Consider the following 7720-nt stretch of genomic DNA (forward strand, 5'->3'; position numbering starts at 1 on the left):
TAGTGCCTAAGCCACTTAACTGCTAACAAGAAGGCTGGCTGTTCAAACCCACCAGCCACTCCTTGGAAGGAAGATTGGTTATCTTGTGATACTGCCTTGGAAACCCAAGGTGGGGTTCCTATGAGTCGGGTCCAACTCGACGGTACAAATCAACAACAACAACATACCAAGATTATTAGTGGTAATCATGGGTTGTCTATCTGAATATTTAATGACACTTTATGGGTATTTTAACTTTAACTTTTATAACCCAAACCAAATTACCCCTCCTTGGGTTTCTAAGGGGTATCACTACGGAAGTAGATTGCCCAACCATCCTTCCAAGGAGTGGCTGGTGGGTTTGAACCACCAGCCTTCTGGTTAGCAGTCAAATGCCTTATACACTATGCCACCAGAGCTCCTAAACAAAAAATGGAACTCACTACCATCAAATCAATTGCAACTTATAGCAATCACCATTGTGTTTCCAAGGCTGTAGATCTTACTGAAGCAGATTGCCCCATTTTTCTTCTGCAAAGGATGGATGGGTTTTTATACCCAGTGATCTTGAAACGTTAATGAACATTGCAGTCACCTGGGGATCTTAAAACACTCCTGCAGCCTGGCTTTCATACCCAGATGTTCCAATGTAATTGAGGTGGTGTATGTCTTGAGCAGAGTCCCTGGGTAGTGGAAACAGCTAACTCGCTTGGCTGCTAACCAAAAATTTGGAGGTTTGACTCTGCCCAGGGAGGACTTGGAAGAACGTTGTGGTGATCAACTTCCAAAAATTCAGCCATTGAAAACCCTATGGAGCACTGATCTACTCTAACACGTATGAGGTTGACATGAATTGAAATCAACTTGACATCATCAATGGATATAGTATGTGACCTTGGTGTTTAGAATTAAGAGCTCCTTGACTGCAGTGTGAAAAGGTTTTGAATGACCATCTGTTAGTCTTTTGTTATCCAGAGCAAAGAATAGTGAAGAAAATCAAAGATGCATGGAAACAATTAGTGAAAGTGACTAATGGACAATGGAAATCCCAGCCACCATCATTCTGGTTAGCAGTCAGACACCTTAGGCACTACACCACCACAGCTCCCACAAGACCCTGACAGTATAAGAACTAGATAGTGCCTGGTTGCCAATGCCAACCACCTGAAACTACATCAAAATTGGAGATCCTGGATAGAGTAGGAGAAAAATGTGGAACAAAATTCAAAAACATAAAAAAGACCAGTATTACTAGTCAGATAGAGACTGGTGAAATGCCCAATGCTATGGCCCCTGGTCCCCTTTCAGGCCTGTATTTGAACTCACTCTCATAGTTTATCTCTCAGCCAAACAAGACAGGCTTATGAGCTGAACCATTACACCAGAGAGATACATTCCTTAGAATGATCAACCATGGTAGATCAGAAGGGCAGCATTTGTGCAGGGAGAAAGCTAACGAAGAAAATGCATAGGAAAGAAGGACGCAGGGAAAAGGTAACCACAGAGAGGAAGGAGGAAGGGAGTTGTTACATAGTGAGAATTGTAAGCAATGTCACAAAACAAAATGTGTATGAAATATTGAGTGGAAAACGAATCTTCTATGTAAAATTTCATCTAAAACACCATAACAAATTAAAAAGAAGAAGAAAAGTTCCTCCTCTGATTCTAATGTGCAACAAAGTTAAGGGACACTGTTGTTAAGTCATAACAAAGTTACTTCTAGGATCCTAATCTCCATGGAACCGAACCTAGACATCCGCAGGCTTGCTCTATGACACTTGAATTAAATCAGATTACATAGACATCACCCTTGTGCTGGAGAACCACAAGATGTTTTGTTGCGTGGTGGACTTGGGTTTTGGCTTAGTATTTTTGCGTGAAGTTTTCATTGTCAGAAAGTCACAGCATCTTCCTTTTATACTACTACAGCACAAAGATTTTTAATTTTCTACCCTAGTTAACACACTTGATTCTCATACAACAGCATGCTAGCTACTCCACCTCCAAGATAACCTTTCCACAATCAACTGATTTTTAAGTACATGTAACAATTGATTTGTGTTGCCCAAGTTAAAGGATTTGTTGTGCATGCATCACAAATTTGTAAAAGTGTCTATCCCGTTTGTGTTCTAGGTATTTATAAACAAAGAAACATTTATTTCTAATCAGAAATGCCTAAGAGTCATCTGGGATCTATAAGAATCACCTGAGGAGCTTGTTAAAATATAGATTCTGATTCAATGTATCTCCGGTGGAAAGGCAAATTCTCAACAAGGGGTCAAACTGGAATGAACCAGATACTGTTTCTTATATATCCTCGGCCTAACTGCATCCAATTCAGGTCAAATAAATAAAGGAGGAGATCCCAGAAAGCATGGAGTTCAGTCTTAATTCCAGTTATTCCTGATTCCATCTTTGATTAATTCACTTGGACAAACTGAGTAACTTTAGAGTTAGTGCCTTCCCAAATGTATGTAATATATTCCAACTTCATGAAGATGCAGGAAAGGTTTGATTAAATTAAGTATATAGATCATGCTGGATTTCAAAAAGTAAAGGAACCACTTTTTCAGGGTTAAAAATAGGAATATAAAAGCATACTGATTCTTACTTTGTATAGAATGGAGAAAAAATTAAATACTTTTCAACTGATGTAGAAGGAAAATTTCCTTGTTGGTGATTGAGTTATAATGTAGTGAATTCAGTTTATGGAAAATGTTTTCTATTGTTAAAGGAGCCAAATGAATTAGTGATAAGCTTTGTCAGCAGGGAGCCTTAGGCAGTCATTTTCCCAAGGGAAGAATGTCTAAAAAGTATACATTTAGTGTTTGTCACCACTTAAAATAAAATAACTTGATTTCACAACTGACAATGTGACTAGTACTGTTACCTAGAGATTCAAAACCAGAACTTGTTTCCATAAGCAGATGCTGTTTTTCGCTGCATTTTGCATTGCCAGCCAGCCAAATAGCAATTAAGGCACAGCCAGCTTCAGAATTTGTAAGGCAATATAGCAAGTAGCATACCTTTATTAAACTAACATTCTCCAAATGGTGTTTTTTTTAACCTGTTTTGCTGCTCCAGAATCTGGAATCCTAAATACAATTTTCAACTGGAGGCCAGCAAAAAGAGAAAAATGTATAGTAATTGGGAGAATCTGTAACTTTGTATATCATAATAAGCACACAAGGATTAGTTGAGAATGGACAGATCCCCACTGTGGAGTGAACTAACTATAAAATAAACTGGAGTCCCTGAGTTGTGCAAATTGTTAATACACTTAGCTGCTAACAGGTTGGAGGTTTGAGTCCACTCAGGCATCTTGGAAAAAATTCCTGGGGATCTACTACTGAAAAATAAGCCATTAAAACCCCTGTGGAGCACAGTTGTACTCTGACACACATGGAGTAGCCAACTGGTTGGGTAAACTAAAAGATAAATCTATATTTATAGCTGCAACTGACATGCTTGTTGCTCCAGAGCTAGTTTCCAATCTTGCCTCACTAGGGAGTTGTTAAACTCATGTAAGCATGAGGAAAAATGGTATCTATGCTCTGGATCTGTTTGAACCCTCTTTTGTTTTAATGGTCCTTGTCTTGATCTCTCTACAGACTTTCCTCTGTGGCCTACATTTACTTGCCTGCACATATACAGAATAATTACTTCTTATGTAGATACTTAAGGACCACTTGCAGAGAATTCTGGCTCTGTTGGCAGTTGCTCACAATTCATGGTTCATTACCTATTTCTGTATCTATTGATTGTTAGCTGCTATTGTGTCAGTCCCCTCCATACATCCCATGCATAACAGGATTGGACCATTGTGACCCATAGTGTTCTCACTGACTCATTTTTGGAAGCAGATCACTGAACCTTTTTTCCTGGTCTGCCATAGTCTACAAGCTCTGCTGAAAGCTGCTCAGCATCATAGCAGTGTGCAGCCTTCCACTGACAGATGAGTGGTGGCTGCACATGAGGTACATTGACTGGGAACTGAACCCAAGTCTCTCAAATGGAAGGTGAAAATTCTACTACAGAGCGACCACTGCCCTCTCTGTATCTCTTGCTGTTGGGAGCCACTGAGTCAATTTTGACTCACAGAAACATCATGTGACTGCTTCATAAGATTTTCTAGGCTGTAATCTTTATGGGAGGAGCTCTGGTAGCGTAGTGCCTAAGGCACATGACTGCTTACCAGAAGGTTGGCAGTTCAAACCCACCAGCCACTCCTTGGAAGCAAGGTTGGGCAATCTACTTCCATAGTGATACTGCCTTAGAAATCCAAGGAGGGGTCACTGTGAGTCAGGTCCAACTCGAAGGCATATAACAACAACAACAATAATCTTTATGAGAAAAGGAGCTCTAGTGGCACAATGCCTAAGGTATTTGACTGATAACCAGAAGGTTGGCAGTCCAAATCCACCAGCTGCTCTGAGGTAGCAAGATGAGGTATTCTACTTCCATAAAGATTTATAACCTTGGAAACATAATGGGGGTCACTATGAGTTGGAATTGACTCAATGGCAGTGAGTTTTTTGTTTTTTCTGGAATCTTTATGGGAGTGAATTCTTGGGTCTTTCTTTCTTGGAGCCACTGGGTGAATTCAAGCAGTCAAACTTTTGCTTAGCAACCAAGTGCTTACCTGATGTGAATAATGGCTATCACACAGATCTAGGCAACACACAAGGACTAGTAACACTATAGTACTTTCAAATTTAATATCACCACTCTCTATTCCTCTTCCCCAACACACAGCAAAAAAAAAAAAAAGAATCAAGCTTCAGCAGTCCAGGATTTACGATTTATCTATTAAATGATTTTACTCTCATTTCTGAATGAGAAAGAGTAGTACAAAGAATAGATTCCAGGGGTAGACAAACACAATATCCAGGTGTGTTTATGCAACCTAATGCTTGTTGTTATCTTCCTAAAGTCCACTCAGTAGTGTACTTCCACTGTTCATTCATTCAGGAAACATTGATGAGTTTTCATTTTGGCAGAGGTATCATGTCAGTTGCTGTTAATCAAAGATGACAAAGATGTTCTCCATGCCCCAGGGACTTTTACTCAGAGAATCTTCACACTGGGTGATTGAAGCTCAGTTGACAGTGGTGTGGCTTCTTGTGTGATAACATCAAAACCAAATCAAACCCACTGTCACCAAAACCCACAGTGCTTCCAAGGCTGTACATTTCTTATGGAAGCAGAATGCCTCATCTTTCTCCTGTGGAGCAGCTGGTGGGTTCGAACAGCCAACATTTTGGTTAGCAGCAGAATGTGTTAACCACTCTGCTACCAGAGCTCTTTGTGTGAGTACAAAGCTCTTGCTTATTTGGAGAGTATCATTGTTAAGAACATCTATCACTTGGCCCTCCTACAGCTAACAGCTCCAAATTCTGAGTGCCATATTCCAAGGCATTTATCAAAGGGAAATTTGGTTCCCTCATTTACTGTTTTATTTTATTTTTTGCTTGGTCAATAAGTTTATTGTCTTTATCTGAAAAATCTTCATAGAAAATCGTGGTTTGGTTTAGGTCTCAGCAGCTTTCTGTGAGCTCTGAGGAAGCTTGCCTTCTGACTTACCCAATCTTTCTTCTGGGCAGAAGACATTTTGAAACTATTCTACCTCTTCTTCTTAATACCTTTCTTAGGCTTCTTCTCACAAACTGGGTTATTTTGTAAGTGCTTTCTTATACATCTCTTCCATCATGTCTGGAGTTACGTAATTCTTTATGTATAGAGAAAATTGTTTCTTGTAAGCATCTTTATCTTCATCCATTAGGTAACACATATAACCTGCAACGTTCTGACCCATGATGTGTCTCTGATGTACTTCTGCATTGAATTTCTTACTTTCTGAATCATAACCAGAGAACTGCTTGGTACTGTGGGGGATAGACAAACCTCCGTCCACAGCTCCTTTCAGAGTTCCAAAAACTATTTCTAGTGGTAGTTCTGGCAAGGCCTACATTGAAATAACAGGTGAAGGCACCAGGTTGACCATCAATGCTTTCCACATTGTATTCATTTCCAGTTATCTCCACTTGGCCTTCATAGATTTTGTCCATGCCAAACACACAGAGAAGCCTGCGGCCCAGAAGCAGGCCAGTATAACATGCTGCAGCATAGTTTGTCAGGCCAACTTTCACATCATATTTTGGAAGTTCTTGAGTATAAGCTGCACAGACTATCATATCTCCTTCTAAAGGGGCATGAGCAATCTGGCAAACTATATCTCTCTTGGTTACATGAACTATCATCCTGTATTTGAGTGTATTGTATTTATTTTTATCCTGGATTACCAGCATCTCAGAGCATAGTAATCAGTTTTACCCTTTCGTCTTCTAATTCTACTTGGTGTCTCTTGAAGTAGGCCTTGTTCTTGACTTCAACAAACCCCACCCTGCAGAACAGAGACCAGCATCTGCAGCTCACCAAAGACTTGCAGGCCTGGCAGTTTTACTGGAGGGGGTTGGGGGGCAGCAGTTTCCTCATTTACTTTTAAAGTCCCCACTTATTTTTAAAATAAATAAATTTACAAAGGAAAAATTCTGGAAGTACTCTTTTTCTTGAAAGTAGGCAAAGAAAAACTAGCTACATGTATGAGAAGCACAGTGTAAACCACAGTATAGCATTTGGTACTGGTTAGTACTCTATAGATGTTAAGGTGAATTGGGATGAATTGAAACATAAGTAGAAATTGTACATCTTGAAGTACTACTGCCTAGCTAGTAAAGCTGATTAATTGGAAATTACTTTTCTTTCTAGATGTTCTTGGCCATAACTAGTTGTTTACTCACACCATCTCAACATTTAAACCTCTCTTGTCAGCTTACACTGTTAGTTAGAAGAACTGATCCTTAAGTAGCCAGTATCATTACTGTCTGTACCAGTATTTTAGCCCATGTCTTTAAGAAAATGTGATGGTAGGGCTGGGATATAGCCAAGATGGATCTTGGCACTAGGGATAGAAACCAGGTATAAAGGATAGGAATGCTGGTTTCCAGGCTTTTTATTATAACCCCCAAATCACACACCAGTCCTGCTTCAAATCTCAGGTAAATGTGATTAGTGAAATAAAATTTGTCAGTGGTGTCTATTTGACTCTCAATCCCCAAAACTACTTAATCATGTCCTCATAGCGAAACACTGAACCACTTAAAATACAAGACACAAAACTGACACTAAAGATTATTATTTTACCTTGAGTTCTTGTGGATTTTTTTTTTTCCTTAACAAAACAGTGAGAACCCTAACCAAAGGCATTTCCTTGGCGTTAATGGCTAAATGAAGCTAACTGAGACTATGTAGACGAGCTAGTGATTAATCCCTAAGATGCATTGTGTGTTGAGATCATCATGGCCTTTGTTGTTGTCGGATGCCTACAAGGCAAAATGACTGTATATGAAAGAGTAGAACTGCCTCATAGGGCTTCTTAAGCTATAGCTTTCACAGAAGCAGATCTCCTGGACTTTTCTTCCACAGAGCCACTGGTAGGTTCAATCCACAAACGTACTGGTTAGCAGCCTTTCCAAATAAAATGATCACATATTAAGCTTTAATGCTCAGAACTATATGTCTCACAGGAAGTTGCTTCAGTACATAACTAGTAAGTTACTAAAAAAAAAATCTTCCACAAGAAAGAGGCTAACATGATTTTGATAGAGTTGGAATAATTAATTAATTAAGGCTAAGACACTTGCCTGCTAACCAGACAGCTGGCAGTTCAAACCCACCAGCC

The 7720-nt window shown here is 39.5% G+C and overlaps 1 pseudogene; it reads right to left on the reverse strand.

Annotated features, from left to right (window-relative positions):
* Positions 1-5509: 5509 nt before the first annotated feature.
* Positions 5510-7720, reverse strand: part of LOC103192126 — a 3373-nt pseudogene continuing 1162 nt past the window's right edge.

The sequence above is a fragment of the Orycteropus afer genome, unplaced genomic scaffold (genome assembly GCF_000298275.1).
Source record: "Orycteropus afer afer isolate SDZICR_OR568_19922 unplaced genomic scaffold, OryAfe1.0 scaffold00024, whole genome shotgun sequence".
Taxonomy (NCBI): domain Eukaryota; kingdom Metazoa; phylum Chordata; class Mammalia; order Tubulidentata; family Orycteropodidae; genus Orycteropus; species Orycteropus afer.